Genomic DNA, 20,136 nt, shown 5'->3' with positions numbered 1-20,136 from the left:
CCATGAGCCCAAGAATTTTTTTTATCCAAGGGAAGTATTTACAAGTGTTCATTCACCTCCGTAACCGATTATAGCTAGCTAGCATATGGTGACCTTAAGCCAAAAGTGAATTATCCTTCCAGCAATATAATAGAATATCTTCCTTGCATGATACAATACATGAAGGTTGCTCATGTACCATTTTATGTAGTTACTCATGTCAGAATTTCATAAGCAGCATATAGTGGAATGTTAACCTTTTGAGGAATTGTTGGCAGGGAGGGCATAAAAATCTGTCATTGACAAACCGCTCATCCTTTACTGACCAAGCAAAAAGGCCTTGCAATAAATTTCATTGATTGCTCTGTGTAATTTTGGTGTCACTTTAAAGATAAAGCATTAAAATTTATTGTGAAATTTAAAAAAAATGTAAAAAATAAAAAAGATTAATATCACTGGTTGAAATTAGCTGTAGTAAAAAAAATTTCACTGTAATTTGGAAAAATGATAAACCAGAGAAAGAAGATACATACGTATTAAATATCTGTTTTTACAGAGTAAAATTGTGGTAAATTGCCTTCCAATATGAAGTTCATTAGAATTTGAGCCACGGAGCTCATTATAGAAAATGTAAAATATACTTGAACGTCATAAATCCTCCATGTAGAATGCACTTTAAAAAAAAAAATTCACAATAGGATTGAAATATTTACCACTTTTCATCATGGTAATGTGCTATATTGAAATTTTATTAAATTTTCATGGTTTATGGTATATTTATTAAAAAATATCTTTCATAGGATAATAGTAGTCATCAAAATCTAAAAAGTTGAAAAATGTAAGAAGACTAAAAAATGTCTCCAGAATCTCAGAGGTCTTATATAATATAAAGGTCAGAACTATATCATGTAGTATATGTTGGATGTAAAGTCTCCACAGGTATGGGTCTTATTGCAATATTTCCAGATAAAGAAATATAGTTGTTCATACCTGATATAGGCACTATTTTCAGAGCAGAATTACCTGGAGTCTTTTCTGTTGTTTAAGAATATTATAGATATAACTTCACAAAATGTAATTTTCTGGAATTTTAAAAATTAACTACACCGGTTCAAAGTTGTTTCAAAATTCCCTTGGCGTCAGATGAAGAAGTTCATTTGATGAATAAGTGGCAGGATTTGTAGAAAGATTAAATGAAAAACAGAATTACACCAGCAGTAGGATTGACAGTCAAATTGACCTTGTATTATGGCATCTGATAACTGTCCACACATATTAATGACAACATCAACAATACAACATGAGTTGAATGAATGCCCAAATGACAGCCATCTTCAAACAATTATTGGGCACATCCATTTGAAGAAGTATGGGTAGAATTAAAATTTTTAGTCCTGCCCATAAAAGAATTATTTTTAAGCATTGAATTTTCTGACAAAATCAAATGGATTGTTTACAAACATTTGAGACCAACCCTGTGAGTCAAGATTTTTTCATCTATATGAGTTGGTCTTTGATCTTTTGAACAAAATCCTTTTATAAATGTTTTACCATCTTCAACATTCTCAGTCCTGCTAGTTGTGAAGTTAAAATTGTGTATATTATTAGATAGACTATGATTAATTTCATTCCATTTGAACACTATGATTACCGTAATTTCATTCCATTTGAAAAACTTTTCGAGAACTTAAACATAACTGAGATGTACCAAAAGGATGAGGTAGTGATGTAGAAGCTAGAGAAAGTATTGAAAGACTCACTAGATCAACTTTTATTATAGCATTTGCTCCAGAGGTTTAGTAAGGGAATTTATAGATTGATTTTTCTGTTTGGTAGAGCATTTTGTGTGCACTTGTGCTCTGCAGGTGTTCATGAGCAGGTGTTCATGAACAGATGTCTGATTCTTGGCTGGGATCGATTCTCAGAAAAACAAGGTTGCATCGTAGCGAGAAGAATTTTTGAAAGTATATTTTTTTCATGTTAATCTGACCTTACATTACATTTACAATTATGGTTTTTAATAATTTATTTCTTAGCTTACCAGGTCATTGAGAGCATCTGCTTATATCAACTCTCTCTCTCTCGCTCTCTCTCTCTGGTTAATGTCCATGGTGTTGTTATGGTAGTTTTGATTGAGCAGTGAGTGAGGATGGAGTGGAACAAGCTGATGTCGCAACATATGTTCATTTTATGACTGTGGTTTTGTGAGAGTAGTAGTATAGTATACTGAAAAAGGTTTTGGTGTTAAGGTCAGGCGTGATGTTAGCTCTCTTGAAAGATCACCTAAAGGTAACAAATATCAAAGTGCACTTCTCAGAAATTCTGATTTTGTTCTATGAAGGAAGATTTTTGATTCAAGGAAGTAAAATTGATCTTTGTACTATTTAGTGACTTCAAGCTAAAGTTTTCCAAACTACTACAATATCTATTCTTCACTGTGACAGGATAATTTCATCTGACCACAATTCTATACTAAACAGATATTAATACAGTGTGTACATTACATACAAATCGAATAATTAACAGAAAGATTAACATAATCTGGCTATGGATCATTAATAGTGAGTGCGTTTCAGTGTTAGTGACTATCTCTGAACATTCAAGGGGTCTGAAAATGTTAGTGTGGATCTGAGCCTCTTAGGGAATGAAGATTTTTCTAGTCATGGTTTTACTCTTGAGCCACCTACAGGAGGGACTAAGAATTAAGTCCCTTGTTGCAAAGCAAAAACTCCAATCTCGGTTCTGAGAATTAAGGCCTCTGTCTCTCCTTTCTTTGTGTGTGTAAATGTTGGGAGTTGGAGTTGTGTTCCTTTCTTTTAGATTCATCTTTGCATTCTCCTGAGTAAACACTAAAATCAGTCAAAATGGATCCAAGAAATAATCCACTGTTATTGCTAAGTAATGAAATGGATAAATTTGAAGCCTTATACCTTGAACTTTACACTCATGCTGCAACTACAATGCCTCCTGAGTACGATGTCATGGACCGAAGGTCCTCCTTTGAGTCTAAATGTTCGGGCGTTACTGGGACATGTGTTGAGTATATGTTGCCTGAGTCACCTTCTATGAAAAATGGAAAGGAATATTTTTCTATGGTGAGCAAGTGTGAGGAACAAGAACAGTGGAGTTCCTTTGAGGAAGGACTTGACTCTTATAATGGTATTAGGGGCAGGAAAGGAGGTAGCATGACAAATCTATTGGTTGAAGGGTGCAGTTTGGAAGAGGTTCTAGAGAATAAGACACCACGAGAGATGTGGGATTTCCTCACAAACATTTCACCAATATTTAATCGTATGCGTTATTACTTGGTAAGTTCATGATATCGAACATTTTAAAAGTTTTGATAGAAAGGTTAGGGGTAATATTGGTGTAATGATTAACCATAATTATGAAAAATCAGCTATGTCAAAGTAAAGTTAATTTTATCCATGTTAAGCATGGATTTTTTGGGAACTCCAAGAACAGCAATTTTTATTTGTCTCAAGGTTATGTGATTTTAAGTGCATGCTTTAATGTAACTTTAGTACTTGGGTTTATTAAAGAGAGGTGAAGACATCATGGTGTTTGTGTATTTTACAGAGATGCTGAATTTTAAGAAAATGTTATAACTGTCCATTATGAGGCAAAATCATAGAAGACCTCAGCAACTGCTGTGATATTCTTATTCTTCTCTAGTCACTGACATCTACATGTTGCATTAGACAGTATTGAAGGATCTTTGTTGGCTTTCTTCCTTTTGCTTCTATATATGGAATTTGACCAGTAATAAACACTGTTGATAGTATCCAGCCCTATATAAATTACATTTTTTATACAGTACATTCTTGTGATACAGTGTTGTGAGATTGTATCTATTTGAGACATCAGCTAAAATCATCTATTAAGAAATAAAATAATTATTAAAATATCTTCATTATGGTACTTGTCATCCTTTTTCCAAATTCTTCTTTTGGTGAACAGTGGTTATGATGGTGAAGAAGAGCATAGAAACAATGCCTACATTGTATGATGAATCAAAGTTAATAATGTAGGTGTTATGATAGAACAGACAAATTTAAAATGACAGGGATCAATACAGTTTTTATTGGTCAAAACTATTTTGAAAATTCATCAAAATGATGTTGAAGGGGTTATAATCTTTCAGTGGTCGTAAACATTACAGAACGATTTAATCTGTTAAAGGACGACAGTCCATAGTTGTGGCCATTATATTCAATGCCATTTGAAACTCAAAATTTCTGTTATGTTCACATTGCTGGTTATTCTTATTTCTCTTTTTATTTTCCATCTTCATTTATGATGATTTCTGGCAGATCATATTATCTGCCTCATTGCCACATCCATTATGTTATTCACACACCTTAAAAGTAGTAATTCTTTGTTGTTTCTTAGTTTACATCCTGTTTTTTGCTCTAAAAGAACAATTTTCTTGGCTAGGAGGGCCTGAGGTATTTTGCACATTAGACCTCTCTGGTTAGGCTACTCATTGCATTGTAGTACTGATTTCCTACCCTGATGCTCCTAGTACATGTGATGATTGTGCTGTGCTGATTTTTATAGTTCAAAGTGAATTCTGACTGTCACTACAGTAATAATTGGATTTTGTCTACTTTACACATGAAGCTTACTGACTGCTCATTTGTTTTATTTAAGGTATATGATTTTGCCATTCCAGATTGATGCGTCATTATTTGATGCTTTGATTTCTTTTCTTGTTTAGTTGATAAATTGTATCGTTTTCTGAGCCGTGGAGTGTTAGTTTTTGATTGCAGCTGGTGACAGGGCAACAGGCCTAAACAGATATAACATTCAAGGGTATTAGTGTCTCAGATGGGTTGTGCCATAGATGGGTCAGGGGAAGTTATTAGAAGTTATTGATTCATCTGGTGTTTTTGCTTTAGTTCAAAATAGATACTATACCTGAATATATGATTGTAAAATTTCCTTTGCATTTATTTCACAGTACAATCAGATGAAAAATCACTACACTAGGTATTTTAGTTTACTGGATCCGATGAACATATTAATAGACATAAAAGAAATATACTTTATTTCTTCTTACCTGTCTGTAGAAGAAAACTTTTGAATTAACTTGGCTTTTATAAGATGTGAATTCATTACTCTCCTGGGCTGTTCCAACGTTTTTGGAATAAACAAATTTTGTGTGTGAATAATCTTCATTTAACCTTCTGCCAGCCTGAAATATACATTAGCAATCAGTACAAGGTCAAGGCGACACAATGCTGCCAGCAGCAGTACAATAGAGGCTTCTTAAAAAAAAAAAAAAAAAAAAAAAATCTTACAAAGAAACTCATTCCAAATATGTTTCCCACCCAGAAAAGATTATAATATGAGTGAGAAAAATGCTACCTCAAGACCTTTTTCTAGTATTAACTTCCTTTAAAAGTTTTTTTTTATTTTTTATTTATTTTTTTTTTTTGAGGTCTGTGAATATACACTAATATACACCTGTTCACAGCATCAGGTTTGTGAATTCGAGTAAAGAATTCATGTAACAACTAGAATTCCTTGCATGAAGAGCAAAATATTCAAAAAGATTCAATAATAGTATATCTCAGCTAGGTTACTCTAAGCGTAAATGGTTTGTATTACTATAAAAGAAATGAGAGAAATTTCAAAATATCTTTACTTTATTTTAGGTCTTTAAATGTTTTGAAAAGAAAGTCAGCTTGAGAAGATAAAAGAAATTTAGTATAATTAAATTTTTCTTTGGTAAGCCAGATTTCAAAGGATGTTAGTTTTTGATAATGCTAATAATCGTGTCAGTGGAATCTAACTATGTTGATAGAGAGGAATAGGTTCAGTTTCCATCTGATCAGATGAACTTGCTTGTATTTTGTTTTTATTAGGCTGAGTTACTTTTTTTTATTTATAGTTTAATGTTTTGACATTATGTTGTCAGTGCTGTGGTAGACAGATAGCAGACTGTTGTAGGCAAAAATGTGAATAAAATGAAAACTAGCATGAAAAAATGTGCTTAGTTATTGATCAGTTATTTGAGTAATGTTAAAACCTTGAGCATTTTGCAATAAGCCATTTCACATGAAAAGAAGAACCAGATTCTTTAGGTTGTTTTGTACTTGAACAACCAATCTCTCTAATTGTGTATAATAGTATCTTGTTTCTCCTGTCCTGTCAAAATTTTCCTTATAAAGTTCTGTGCAGTGACCCTTCGCCCCCTCTGCTCCATTGTTTTTGACTTATTACTTTTCATTCATTCCCTTTGGTCTCTCCCTACAGCTTCTGTAACTCTTGTTTTGCGCTAATTTTCAGTTGTCTCACGTAAGAACAAAGCCCTTAGATGATCCCAATGAGGGTCTCAATATGTAGTTCAGTTGTCGTCTTTAAGTAATTCATTATAAATATGTAATAAAAAAAAAATTGCATCGTAGTGGCCTCATAAGAACGTGTAATAAGTTGTAACTTACACCTAGGTAGCCTCTGACAAAAAGTATTTTCAGTTCTGAATTTTGTTAATTTCAGTCTATTTTTTGGTACCCTATTGTTTACACATTTTTCTCACTAACTCAGTGTTAACTATGTAGAGATGCATCGGGTGTCTGAAAATAGGATTTGCAGATGCTGATGTAAATTTTTTTCAATTTGCGGATATAAATATCAATCTTTTTAAATACGCGGATGCAGATGTGGATATTTGATGACCATACCCTCGCAGATGAGGGTATGTTATAAATCTAAATAATTTAGATATATTTAAATGTTAAAGACAATTTATTATACTATATACTAATTCAAAATTGTTACCACATAATATCTGATGTACTAACTGAAAGTAACCTGATTTTTTCGTATCTCGAACTACATTTTACATGTAAATTGCCTAATTCGTTCCAAGCCCTACAAAACACCACAGTAAATTTTATAATAAAGCTAAATTGACCAATAAACAATGAAATACAACAATTTGGACCATTCAATACCTAACATAACCTTTACTGTACCTGTAAATAAAGTGTATTAGTGTACATGGTACAAGAAATACTGTACGTACATGCTCATACATATGTAGTAAAATGTGGAACCTTACCTTTTGAGTGAGGCGATCTCCGAAAATGGCGACAGAGAGGAGGACAAATGGCAGAAAACATTAACACTTAACGTTACGAAAAACTTGAAATAAAATTTTTTTTTTTTGGGGTGGGGGCGCCTTTTTCTGATTTTTGCATTTTTTAAAAATTTTTCTTTTGTTATCTATATATATATATATATATATATATATATTTTTTTTTTTTCTCTCATCACCACTTTCAACTTTCTCTGTTTTTTCGTATCATTGAATCTTCCTGTTTGCTTACTACTACTAAAGGCCTCTTTAAAAAATAACTATCCAAGGAAGATTGCTTCTGCCTGCTTTTCAAAATGTTCCTGAAACGACTCAGGCAAACATCATCGAACTGTGCAAGCATACGACCTGTGTAAGCTTTTTCGGGGTGTGTCTTTTCTACAAATGATTGCACCTCATGAAAAGCAGCTAGAGCATCCTTAATTTCTGCCATTGTCATAGGGTCCTCCTCCTCTTCGCCACTGCTAGAGAACTCTTCTTGAACGACGTTATGTTGCATGGCCTCCAACTCCTTCAGGTCATCTGTCGTAAGCTTCTCTTGGTGCTCCTCGAGAAGGTCATTGATGTCGTCCTCGTCGACGACCAGCCCCATGGACTTGCTGAGTGCAACAATCTCATAAAGATCTGCTTGGGAAACAGTTTCAGGATCGTCAGCTGTTTCTGAATCTGCATTAGCTTTGCACATGTTGAATCCCTCAAAGTCTTGGGCGGATACGGCATCAGGCCAGAGTTTCCTCCACGAAAAATTCAAGGTTCGCCTTGAAACCTCCTGCCAAGCTTGATTGATGAGTCGGTTGCATATGACGATATCGAAATGTTCCTTCCAAAATTCACGCAAGGTGAGGTTTGTGGTATTGGTGATGTCGAAACATCTTTTGAAAAGATGTTTTGTATACAGCTTCTTGAAGTTCGATATCACTTGCTGGTCCATGGGCTGGAGGAGAGGGGTGGTCTTAGGCGGAAGATAAAGAACCTGGATGAAAGAATACTCCACTAGGATATCTTCCTCGAGGCCAGGAGGGTGAGCAGGGGTATTGTCCAACAACAGCAGACATTTCAGAGGGAGGCACTTCTCTTCCAAGAATTTCTTCACTGTCGGGCCGAAACACAGATTTACCCACTCGGTGAACAAAAGTCTCGTTACTCAGCTTTCGCATTAGCCCTCCACATGACCGGAAGCTTCTCCTTTAGCACTTCGTGGGCCTTGAAGGCTCAAGGAGTCTCGAAATGATACACAAGTAGGGGCTTGACCTTACAATCCCCACTTGTGTGGAACAAAGTGCGAGCGTAAGCCTGTCTTTCATAGGGTTATGCCCGGGTAGCTTCTTCTCTTCCTCCATGATGTACGTCGGACGAGGCATTTTTTTCCAAAAAAGGCCAGTCTCGTCACAGTTGAAGACTTGCAGAGAACTGTAGCCTTCCTTGATCGTCATCTTGTCGAACGTCTTAATAAAGGCTTCGGCCGCTTTCGTGTCCGAGCTGGCAGCCTCCCCATGCCACACCGCTGAATGGATGCCATTCCGTTTACGTAATTTATCAAACCACCCACGATGTCCCTTCTCCTCCGTCGTCTTCGGCCTGGGCAATCAGATCACCGAAAGTAGCGCTGGCCTTGTGGCAGATTGCCGTCGCAGTTGTCATATCGCCAGAGATTTCTTTGTCTTTAATCCATACAAGAAGCATCCTCTCCATCTCATCATGCACGTGGCTCTTGTTCAAAATAGTCACGCCCTGGAAGGTGTAGCTGCTTTGATGGCTTTCTTCTGCTTAAGGATGGTGCCTATCGTCGATGGATTTCGGCCGTATTCCTTAGCGAACACACTCAACTGCATGCCAGCTTCATACTTGTTAATTATCTATCTTTGTCTCCATAGAAAGGATTCTCTTCTTTCCGTGAACTTCAGCAACATTCTTGGGACCCATGGCTAATTAAGTTCACACACAACATGATAAAGTATACAAAAAAGTGAAATCACTAACACGAGTGAACGAATGAATTCCACGTGCATACGATAGCGCTGATGCGACGAAATGGTCGAAGGACACCTTTATGTAGAGGGATGATGGGACAGATGCTGAACAATAGGAAAGCAGGATCTTAGGGCGGTGACTAGCATCAGGAACCAATATGGGAGAGCGGGAAGATGGTGGCGAGTCTACTCAGTTGGCGGCGCGCGAGTTTTAAAATTGTTCTCGGCGGTCCGGGCGAATCTCGGACTTTACAGTACACCCTTTTGCAACCTGAATTATTTTCGTATACAGAAGCAAAAAAATCTTCGTCTTTGCTTTTGTAACTTGGATTTTTTATGAATAGGGACTTTCGTATGTCGAAGTTCCACTGTAAGTGTTACTCATGTATGTGTGTGTATACTTTCATATGAACATAAAAACAGTAACAGCGATAAATAAATGTTTTAGTTGTCTTAGTACAAGGTCATTTCATGCTCATTGCAAGATAAGGGTAACAACACTCAAAGCAATTCATCGCATTATAGAGAGAGCGAGAGAGAGAGAGAGAGAGAGATTCTTAGAAAATGCAATATCCTTGATGATTACAACTACTGTAAATGACATTAAATTACAAGGATAATTATGTATAATAAAATAAACAAACCAATTTTAGCAAACAACACAAAATCTGCTTTCAGTTAACTACAATGTATGAATATGAACTATTAAACACTGAGCAGGGGGTGACATCCGCACATCCGAATTCTCAAACTGCGGATGCAGATGTTGTTTGCAATGCTAATGTGGATGTGGATGCAGTTGTTAAGAAATTGAATTTGAATTACATTTTTTTCTAAATTTATACCTATTTGAGTTTTCTTTTTGTTAGTATGTTTCTTCTGTCTATATAAATACAAAATTTTTCTTAATTCATTTTATTCTTGTTCAGAGTGTTTCATCCTCCATTTTTATTCCTTCTTTATTCCCCACATTTGGCTGGTTATCATTTTCCTTTGAAGATAATTCCACCTCATGTCCATGATTAATCTGGCTATTTCTCCCCTTATCCAACTCAACAAGTCTCCCTAGCATCCTAATAGCATCTTGCCAAAGCCTGTAATGCACAACCACATTCAGCTGTCAAATGTAGTATTTAAAGAAGGTTAGCTCTGTCCAAGTTTCTCTCTTGCGCTCGACCATTGGGTGGGCAGAGTCTGGCAGGTTTTCTGATCAATTGTGCCGTTTTTCGCAATGATATGGTGTTTACCACCGAATGTTGTTGCATATCACTGTCTCTGTGCATTATTTTTGTGGTGTCGAAACTATTCAAGGGCATTTTTTCATGTAAGGTGAGTCACAAGCTTTGTTTTAGCCGTTGCATGTAAGTACTGCCAAGCCGCTGTTGCATGGCGGCTGGTGTATGTGCTCCTTTGCTGTTAGAATTAATTTTTCTTTATCATCCAGATGAGTTAATTTGCCATTATTAGTTTAATGTATTTGCCAATGAAATAAGTTTATTCACGAGGTAATGATATGATACGCAATTCGTGCGATATGGCAGTTTTTTAAAAAGTGTTCGAAGTGATGCTAGCATCGTTTGGCAATTTGTTTAGACCAGTGGTTCATAAATCACAATCTTTGGTAATCTTGTATCATGGTGAGGCGTGTGTGGAAATACCAGTTTTGCTGTGGACATTTTGACAGTAAATGTTTCACTATTATTATTGATATTATCCTAGTCTTAATATAGAACCGCCCAAAAGGGCAGTTAACAAGTTCAGAAAGCTGCAGTGGAATAAGCCGTTCAAATCATGAAAAGACTATTGCCGAGATAAGTTAGAAGTGTAATAAAATACGGATGAAAACTAATTTCTCTTGGAGTGGGTTTCAGAGTAAAGTAGTGTCAAAACAATGAGGGACAGGAGATTTCAGTCACGACTATAACCGTTTTATGCCTGATGTAATATCAAATGTTTGCTTAAGCCAGACATTTCCCCTTTCCTGTCTTGTCTATAAATAGAGATGTTTTAAGTAGACTTCTCCCCCCAAGAAACCACAGATACTTCCGGAGATAGGATGAGCGGTGAGAAGGGATGGATGACTCTCTCTCTCTCTCTCTCTCTCTCTCTCTCTCTCTCTCTCTCTCTCTCTCTCTCTCTCTTCTCTCTCTACTCTCTCTCTATCTCTCTCTCTCTCCGTCCGTCTCTCTCAATCTGGATCTTGGTCCATCTTCTCTCCTCTCATGTTCTAAGGCCTTTGTGAACTTTGGATGATGAATTGTATATTTAATCTGTATGCCATATCTTATTGTAGGAAAAGTCTTACATTTTAGTTTGAGACTACATATAACGTTTTATTAATCTGTTGAAAGAGGGGGAGAGATATCGAGTGGTTTTCTGTGCAAGATCATTGAAAACGGCAAAGTATACAGGCAGGTAGAACTTTCGAAGACCTTTTGCTTCCAACCTTTCATTTTCCAGGGGATTATAAAAGATGGTTTTTTCAAATTAGTTTAGTGATCTCGAACTAATTTTTTGACTATGTGAAATAGAATTCCAAGTTGTATGTAGGTAATTTGAAATTAGTAATAACAGGCAAAGACGGTTACATTTTATATTATTCGTCTGATTGAGCAAGTGCCCAGTATTAGGCTTCATATAAACGTGAATTAAAATTTTTGTTACCGAAATAACGCCATGTTAACAACGATAGGAAATTTGAACGTATACTCCTCAAGTGTTTTTTTTTTCCCTCCATAAATCGCATACACATCCTATAGTAGATTCACATCAACCTTGCATTTGATGTTTAGTCCCTTACGACGCTCCTGATTGGCTGTTGATAAGCCATTCACGGGGCTGGAAACTCCCAGTCTCTCTCGAGAGTTCTCATAGGTAGGATGTATGTTCCACCTCTCCTCAGGGATACTTTTGAAAGAGGTGGAAGATCCTACCCAGGTGAACTCTCGAGAGAGACTGAGAGTTTCCAGCCCTGTGATTGGCTTATCAATAACCAATCAGGAGCGTCGTAAGGGACTGGCCTAGACATCAAATGCACGGTTGATGTGAATCTACTGCCTTATAGCACGCACTGCTCCACTGTATATGTCACGGTCAGCCAATGCTCTCTCTAGGACGTGTGACGTCATTACTCCTTTGACTAATGTTCATATACTTGCGCTCTGGCTAACCTGGTATATCTGGCGTGGTATATGCATACACCCCGTTGAGGGGTAGTGTCATCAGTGCACCTCATGCGGTGCACTGCAGGCATTACTTAAGGTTCTTTGCAGCGTGCCTTTGGTCCCTAGCTGCAATCCATTTCGTTCCCTTTACTGTATCTCCATTCATATTCTGTTCCTTCCATCTTACTTTTCACCCTTTCCTAACAATTGATTCATAGTACAACTGCGAATTTGCCTCCTGTTACACCTTTCAAACCGTCTCAGTGCTGAATGGCCTCATAGGTCCCAGTTCTTGGCCTTGGCCATAAAGTCCATATTCAGTTTAACTGAATTGAATATTAGCGTACAACTCCAGATCGAACGTGCCTTCAGGAAGATGTATTGACGCCGTTAGCTCACGAGATTAATATTAGATTTCGCTGACTTGTTTATGGTTGGTGTCGGCGTTGATATAATGATGTTGTTGCCATTACTCATCTTCAGGGGAAAATAGTTCCCGGATGAAAAGACGTTAGCCAGACGTTCATTTTGTGACGTCAGTTTACCGGCTGAATTGATCTGTCGGTAATCCAGTTATTAAACGGATTAAAAGATGAATCTGTTGGGTCACATCTGCTAGGCCTAGGGAAATGCGTCAGCCATGCAATTTGAATGATCGCTTTGGTGATATCTTTATATTTTAAGATTAAAAGATAAAATCTACGGGTCACGTCTACTAGACCTAGGGAAATGCGTCAGCTATTCTATTTTAATGATCGCCTTGGTGATATCTTTATATTTTAAGATTAAAAGATGAAGTCTGTTGGTCACGTCTGCTAGGTCTAGGGAAATGTACCAGCCACGCATTGGAAGAGAGAAAGAGAGAGAGAGAGAATGGAGTGATCATCTTGGTGATATTCTTTTATTTATGTGTATGGTTTCTTCCAAAATCCTTCAAGATATGCGTAGGAAAATAACCAAAGAATTCGTTTCAGCACCAGGCTTCGTTACGTATTTGGTTTTAATATACAGTCTACCTACCAGAATATGAAAAATTAAACAATTTCAAATGTTATTCACAGTTGCTAGGTGGATTCACCAGACGTGATTTAGGAAAGAAATCAAAATCATTAGGCTGTTGAAATGTCTGGCAATAGGATGCCATTGATAGACATTCGGTAAGAAGCCATATATATTGGTGTTGAGGTTTAGTGGAGTTTAAATCTGTCGTTAACCTGTAAAATTGGACCGTTAAAAATAACCGGTGCGTCCGTCATGTCAGAGGTCGGAATATATAGGGATCCCTTTGTTGTGTGTTTGGAGGCGCAGGGTCAGTGCTGTGGTGCAGGTGACTAGAAGTGGCAAGAGGTGAGCCCTCGTAGACGGAGTAACTTGTGCGCTTGCCGTGAGCAGTAATGGTCTATGGTCTATGGAGCCTTAGTATATTATCATTATTAATATATATGTGGGTAAGCTGCTGCAGTACAATTATTTGTAATCCTATTATTCTGGCTTCTGTACTGGAGGTGTATAGTGCCATCAGTGCACCTCACGCAGTGCACTGTAGGCTTGACTTGAGGGTTTTTGTTGCATCTCTTCGGCTCCTAGCTGTGTAAGCGCCTCAGTGGCGTGGTCGGTATGGTGTTGGCGTGACACCCTCGTTTGCCGCTAATTTGATTATTGCATTCCACTGAGGAGTGAGAGATGTGTATTTCTGCTGCTAGAAGTTCACTCTCGACGTGGTTCGGAAGTCACGTAAAGCCGTTGCTGAATAACCACTGGTTTCATGTAATGCAAAAACTCCATATAAACAAACAAACCTAGCTGCGACCCTTTTCATTCCTTTTATTGTACTTCAGTTCATATTCTCTCTTCCAACTTACTGTCTATCCTCCGCTAACAGTTGTTTCATATTGCAACTGCTCTCAATTTGCCTTTCAGCGCTGAATAGGGCCCCGGCGCTCGACCTTTGGCCTAAATTCGATGTTCTGTTCTATGTCAAATAAAGAACTCCAGCTTGTCCTTCTTTTATACCGGTATAGTTTTCTATCCCGCTTGTAAGGTGAGTTTGAGAGTGTTTTAAGAGTTTTTGTGGCACTATGTAACGCGAAGCTTTTGGTATTCCTCCTTATTAGGTAATTGCAGGGTGAGTAAGGAGATGGCGGGATGATTATCCAATAAATAGCCGTTGCCTTCCACCCGTGTAATTGTGGGGGGTGGGGGTAGGGGGGACTCGCAATTATATCTTGAGGAGGCTCGTTCCTTTAGACTAGGATTTGAAGCCCTTAGACTCTCTCTCTCTCTCTCTCTCTCTCTCTCTCTCTCTCTCTCTCTCTCTCTCTCTCTCTCTCTCTCGAGGAGGCTCGTTCCCTTTAGACTAGGAATTGAATCCCTTCGACATGCCTCTCTCTCTCTTCTTCTCTCCTCCTCTCTCTCCTCTCTCTCTCTCTCTCTTCTCTCTCTCTCTCTCTCTCTCTCTCTCTCTCGCTGATCTACTGTTATATCTTTTTGACGTTTTCCCATGGTATCCGATTCTACCTAAAGTGTCTTTAATTATTTCTTTTAAATATTGATATTACTGACCAATATGGTCACAAAATGGTCAGGAACAGAACGTAAATAAAGTAAGTAGTGTTTCTTGGACTGCAGAGTGGGTGAATATGGAAACATTAGTATTTTTTTAATGTAAGGAATTCAGTGAATTACAATAGACGTTAGAATAAAACTAATAAAAGGAAACTTGAAAGAAAAAAGTTCACATTCAATAGATAAAACACAGGACTAAGAACCATAAAAAAAGAAACGACAAAAAAAAGGAGCGCCTTCAGTGACGTGGTCGGTATGGTGTTGGCGTGCCACCTTGGTGGCTGAGAGTTTGATTCTCGGGAATTCCATTGATGGGTGAGAGATGTGTATTTCTGGTGGTGGAAGTTCACTCTCAACGTGGTTCGGAAGTCACGAAAAGCCGTTGGTCCCGTTGCTGAATAACCACTGGTTCCATGCAACGTAAAAACACCATACAAACAAACACTCTCTCTGTGTGTGTGTGTGTGATCCTTGAATCCTTCCCGCATGCTGGCAGTAGCTTGTTTTGAGCGCCTTTCTGAAACTACCCAAATCACCCACTTGGCAGTAGGGGCATGTGTAAGGGTAAACAATACCAGAACGCAATAAATCAGACAGTTTCTTTGAAAGCTAGTAGGCTTTTTATCGTAAAATCATTACTAAAAATGAATCTAGAAATAATCTGTAGATAAAGTCTATCAAAACAGTACTTCAATTCCCTCTCAAGTTGCGTAACTGATATACGAATGTAAGGCAATTTGCAATAATAAACTACATAAGGAACTATAACAACTGGCACTTGAGGACTGTAAACATTTTCCAGAAATTGTCTGGTAGGTTTTAAAAAAAAATAAAATCTTAGTTTAACCAGACCACAGCTGATTAAGAGCTCTCCTAGGGTTGACACGAAGGATTAGATATTTTTTTTACGTGGCTAGGAGCCAATTGGTTGCCTAGCAACGGGACCTACAGCCTAATGTGGGATTCGGAAGACACGTAAAGCCGTTAGTCCCGTTGCTGAATAACCACTGGTTCTAAGCAACATAAAAACACCATACAAACAAACGAACGAACCCCATTATATCGAGAAATGACTTTCTAATCACCAGAAACAAATTCCTCTGATTCCACATTGGCAGAGTGGGTCTAGTAGGTTTAAGACCCAATTGGTTTTGTACCCATTATGCTCCAGTTTCACTTTGTTACATCGAGAGATGGAATTCTTGGTGAAATCTTGTGCAAATGATGGATGGTTACCCGACCAATTTTGTCCTTTAAACATACTAGGCTGTTTCTTGGAAATGTTTCCAGTCCTCAAGTGTCAGTTGTTACAGGTCCTAACTAGTTTATTGCAGATTGCCTTATGTTGGTCAAATCAATGAAGCAACTTGAGGGGGAATTGAAATACCATTTTGATAAAGGGTGAAAATGCAGTAGGTCACGGATTGCCAACCGTCCTTTATTTCAATTGCTGAGGTCTTCCAAAAGTCAAAACAAATATAACTTTAAAAACTAGAAGCTTGTGTAAAAGTATGGTCAAAGTATATTCAAACTTGTGGATACATGTAAACCCTAATTTTAAGAAATATGGCTACATTTCTCATTATTGTCCTTTATTGAAATTTGTCAGCCGGCAATCCTGGCCCGGCCCAGGCAGATCGAAAACGTTTTTAGGAATGGTAGCAAAAAGTGGGTAGGTCGAGAACGTTTGTAGAAATAAAGGGAATGGGATTTGAACGTTTCAAGAGCGGAAACTGTAGTAGATTCACATCAACTGTGTATTTGGTGTCTAGGCCCGTCCCTTACGACGTTCCTGATTGGCTGTTGATAAGCCAGTCACAGGGCTGGAAACTATCAGTCCTCGAGAGTTCACACGGCCCTGATGTGTGTTCCACCTCTCCCTAGGATACGTTTGAAAGAAGTATCCCTCAGGAGAGGTGGTGGAACATACATCCTGCCTTTGTGAACTCTTGAGAAAGACAGAGTTTCCAGCCCTGTGACTGGCTTATCAACAGCCAATCAGGAGCGTCGTAACGGACGGGCCTAGACATCAAATGCACGGTTGATGTGAATCTACTATAGGATGGGTGAAGTCTGAAACGTTTCAAGGCAACAATGTAATGGGACAGAATAGGTTAACAAAAGGAAAATACTTAAAGAATCGATTCTCGATCGTTAAGGGGAGAACGTCTGCTGGAAATCTTAGCTTGAGATACAAAACCTCAAGTAGACGGAACACGAATTTCACTCGTATTGGATAAAGAAAAACTTTGGCATCGAATGAAAACGATTAAAGCAAAAACAAAATAGCGTTAAGAGAAGAAAGTGGAATAGCAAACGTTTAAAAGAACCGAACTGAAAGGATACTTGTGATGCAATCATTGCTTTGTAGCTCTTTGAGTCACCAGAAATAGAAAACTTCGATTACTTGGAAAAGTGTGATTCTGCTTCGTCCATTTTGTATTTGTATGTATCATGATTGTTTTGTTTGCGCGTGCGCTTCCGTGTGTTTGTGCCTTGCGTTTGTGCGAATGCGGACGTTCAGCCGAGAGATTAATAGAAGAAGAGTCACACTTATTGATTGCGTCACTTGTCGTTTTATGGATGTATTACCAATCAGCATTTTGTATTCCATCTTTGTCTTGTGATTCCATTCTGTTTTCTGGTAAAATAAAAAAAAGAAAAAAAGAGGTAGGTTTTCCTGACCAGTCAATCATTGATCGAGGAGTTTCCTGGAATCGCGATTGGATTTTGCTTTATAAATGACAGTTGTTTCGTTTCATTCTGTTGCAAAGGTTCCGTTGGGAAATGTGTACGGAATTTCTTGGGAAAAGACTCTCTCTCTCTCTCTCTCTCTCTCTCTCTCTCTCTCTCTCTCTCTCTCTCTCTCTCTCTGAGGGAGCTCAATTTGAATTTCCTTGTACTAGACACGATATGATTTTCAGTTAAAAATTGCCCAAAATTGCATTTTCGGTTAAAAATGAAAATTGTCCAAAATTGCATTTTCGGTTAAAAATGAAAATTGCACAAAATTGCATTTTCAGTTGAAAATTGCACGAAATTGCATTTTCTGTTGAAAATTCTGCAAAACTGCATTTTCAGTTGAAAATTGTGCAAAATTGCATTTTCTGTTGAAAGTTGTGTAAAATTGCGTTTTCAGTTGAAAATTGTACAAAATAGCATTTTACAGACAGTTAATCATTTGTTTAATTCTGAATTAGAAACATTGACAATTTTTGAAGAAATAATATGCCTTATTCAACGTTTTCGTTCGTGTGCTTTCATAGGGTTGTACCTACACCTGTCTCTGGTTAGTATTTCATATATTATCACATATGGAACGGTAAAATACTCTAAACTGATTGCTTGACAACGACTACATAACATAAGCTGGACAAATGATAAATAGTCTTTGGTGTAGGTAGTCTTCCACTCTAAAGTTAAGCTTCTTGGATATCGATTCTTATGTTTACAACTTGGAGCAATTTTAATATATTGGAATGAAACGGCAATGAATATTTAAAAGTGAGGTTAGTAACATTATTAGGTATTTTCATTCACTACAACCAAATGATATTAAACTTTCGTGTGTCCTGCTTACCTTTTTGTGGTGTTGGGAAAATGTATGTGAATTTCGGCATATCCTTGGATGTACAAGCCATGGTATGTGATAATTGTTTCTTCTTATGTGATACGAAAATACTCTTCATGCCATACGCGTTGTACAAGTCTTGAGCAGCATGTGGTTTCAGCAAAACATTTTCTGCGCACAGAAACGTTTCCGGTTAACGTACCCAGCTTAGTTTTCCACTTTGTATATTTCACATATCCTCCTTACACAAGCAATTTTTCCTTTTCCTCGAGAAACTCCTTGTCTTTTTGTGTCCATAATGACACGCGAGCCTTTTCAGTCGTTTTCTTAATCTACAATACGGTTGCATGTTTTGAGGTCACGTTTCAAGATGTTTATATCGTTAATGTGTGCTTTGATTTCCTTCCGTTTGAATATTTGTAACACTTATTGTAAAGTCTCTCAATTGGACAACATCTTTTATGGGAACTTTTACAAGCTTTGAGTGAATCGGACGTTTTCTAGCAACTGTTTTAATATGTTTCGAAGTCCAATTGGAGTATCTTTAAAATCACACATGGTTTGAGGTCACTTTTGAAGTTGTAGGTGACCCCAGACCTCATTATTCTTGATAGCGCAAGTTACGTATATTATTTCCACCCGGAACACCCATCAATTTGCACATGAACTGAGGTCACATCGACTTTGCGTGCAACACTAATGTAAACAACTCGCAGTTATGGAGGGCGCAGCCTTTACCGACGGCACTGAGTGTCACACACACACACGAAGTCAGACCTCCTCCACTCTTTAAACCCATTATGTCTTGGCCCCTGCCGAGTGGCAGGTAACTACAACATGTATGTCGAGTGTGCTTTACGCCTCGACGTCGTCGTTCTGTCGAGTCGAGGAGGAGCCCGGGACGCCTGAGAGTGAGAGGGCAGGAGGAGGAGGAGGGGTAAGGAGTGGGGTACCTATAAAGGTATTTAGTTAGAATGGCTGGGGGGGAAGGGGGAGGGAGGGTGTCCGAAAGATTATTTAAGGGAAGGTATTTAAGATTTAGGAGGGGGATTCTTGTCAGAAGCGTTTATGTGATCGAGTCGCTTTTCGGTGGAATGTGGTGGAGGGTAATGATGGAGGAATTTGGCTGGTGGTATTTTCGTCTTGATTTTGTTTGCAGATTCCTCTTATGAACGGATTATTTTCAGTTTTTTTTTTATTCTTATCAGAAACTTTAATTATACAACCAAACATTTAATGTTCATGTTTCTTTTATCTCCAAAGTTACTCACTATGTTACAAGGCCATATATTGTATATGCATTGCCTCGAATAGTAGATATATTTTAAGTTTTTTTTTTTTTATCAGAAACTTTAATTATACACCCAAACATTTAATGTTCATGTTTCTTTTTATCCTCAAAGTAACTATGTTACAAGGTCACATATTGCATTGCATTGCGTAGTAGATAGAAAATCACCGAGTGCTTAAATAACAAGATCACTTTTACCCGGCCGCTGTGTCTTGAGAGAGAATTCTTAGAAGAAATGTGAATGGTTGTTTTCAACAGGTGTGTGTTTATAAGTGGCATGCTTTGGCGTTGAGTCATCGGAGTTTAAGCATTTTTTTTTGTTTAACCTCAGGGTTTTGGAGGCCAAAGTTGGAAGCTGAAGAAGACAGGGATTTCTTAACTCTTGGAAAATGACGTTTTGCGTCACGATTCGAGGGTTCGATGGCTAACTTTAGCTTTGGTCAGCAGTGTTGATTGAGATAATGTATTATCTGACTTTACATTTTCTATAA

The 20,136-nt window shown here is 37.7% G+C and overlaps 1 long non-coding RNA gene across 1 annotated transcript in view; it reads right to left on the bottom strand.

The window, feature by feature from the left end:
- Positions 1–19,266, bottom strand: part of LOC135212606 (uncharacterized) — a 43,815-nt gene extending 24,549 nt beyond the window's left edge. The window contains exons 1-2 of the long non-coding RNA XR_010313938.1: positions 18,364–19,266; positions 5,042–5,176 (exon numbers count right to left, since the gene is read on the bottom strand). This is a non-coding gene — a long non-coding RNA (uncharacterized LOC135212606). The remainder of the gene's footprint in view (positions 1–5,041; positions 5,177–18,363) is intronic.
- Between the last annotated feature and the right edge of the window lie 870 nt (positions 19,267–20,136).

The sequence above is a fragment of the Macrobrachium nipponense genome, chromosome 41 (genome assembly GCF_015104395.2).
Source record: "Macrobrachium nipponense isolate FS-2020 chromosome 41, ASM1510439v2, whole genome shotgun sequence".
NCBI classification, from domain to species: domain Eukaryota; kingdom Metazoa; phylum Arthropoda; class Malacostraca; order Decapoda; family Palaemonidae; genus Macrobrachium; species Macrobrachium nipponense.
This window is presented reverse-complemented; position numbering and strand designations above follow the sequence as displayed.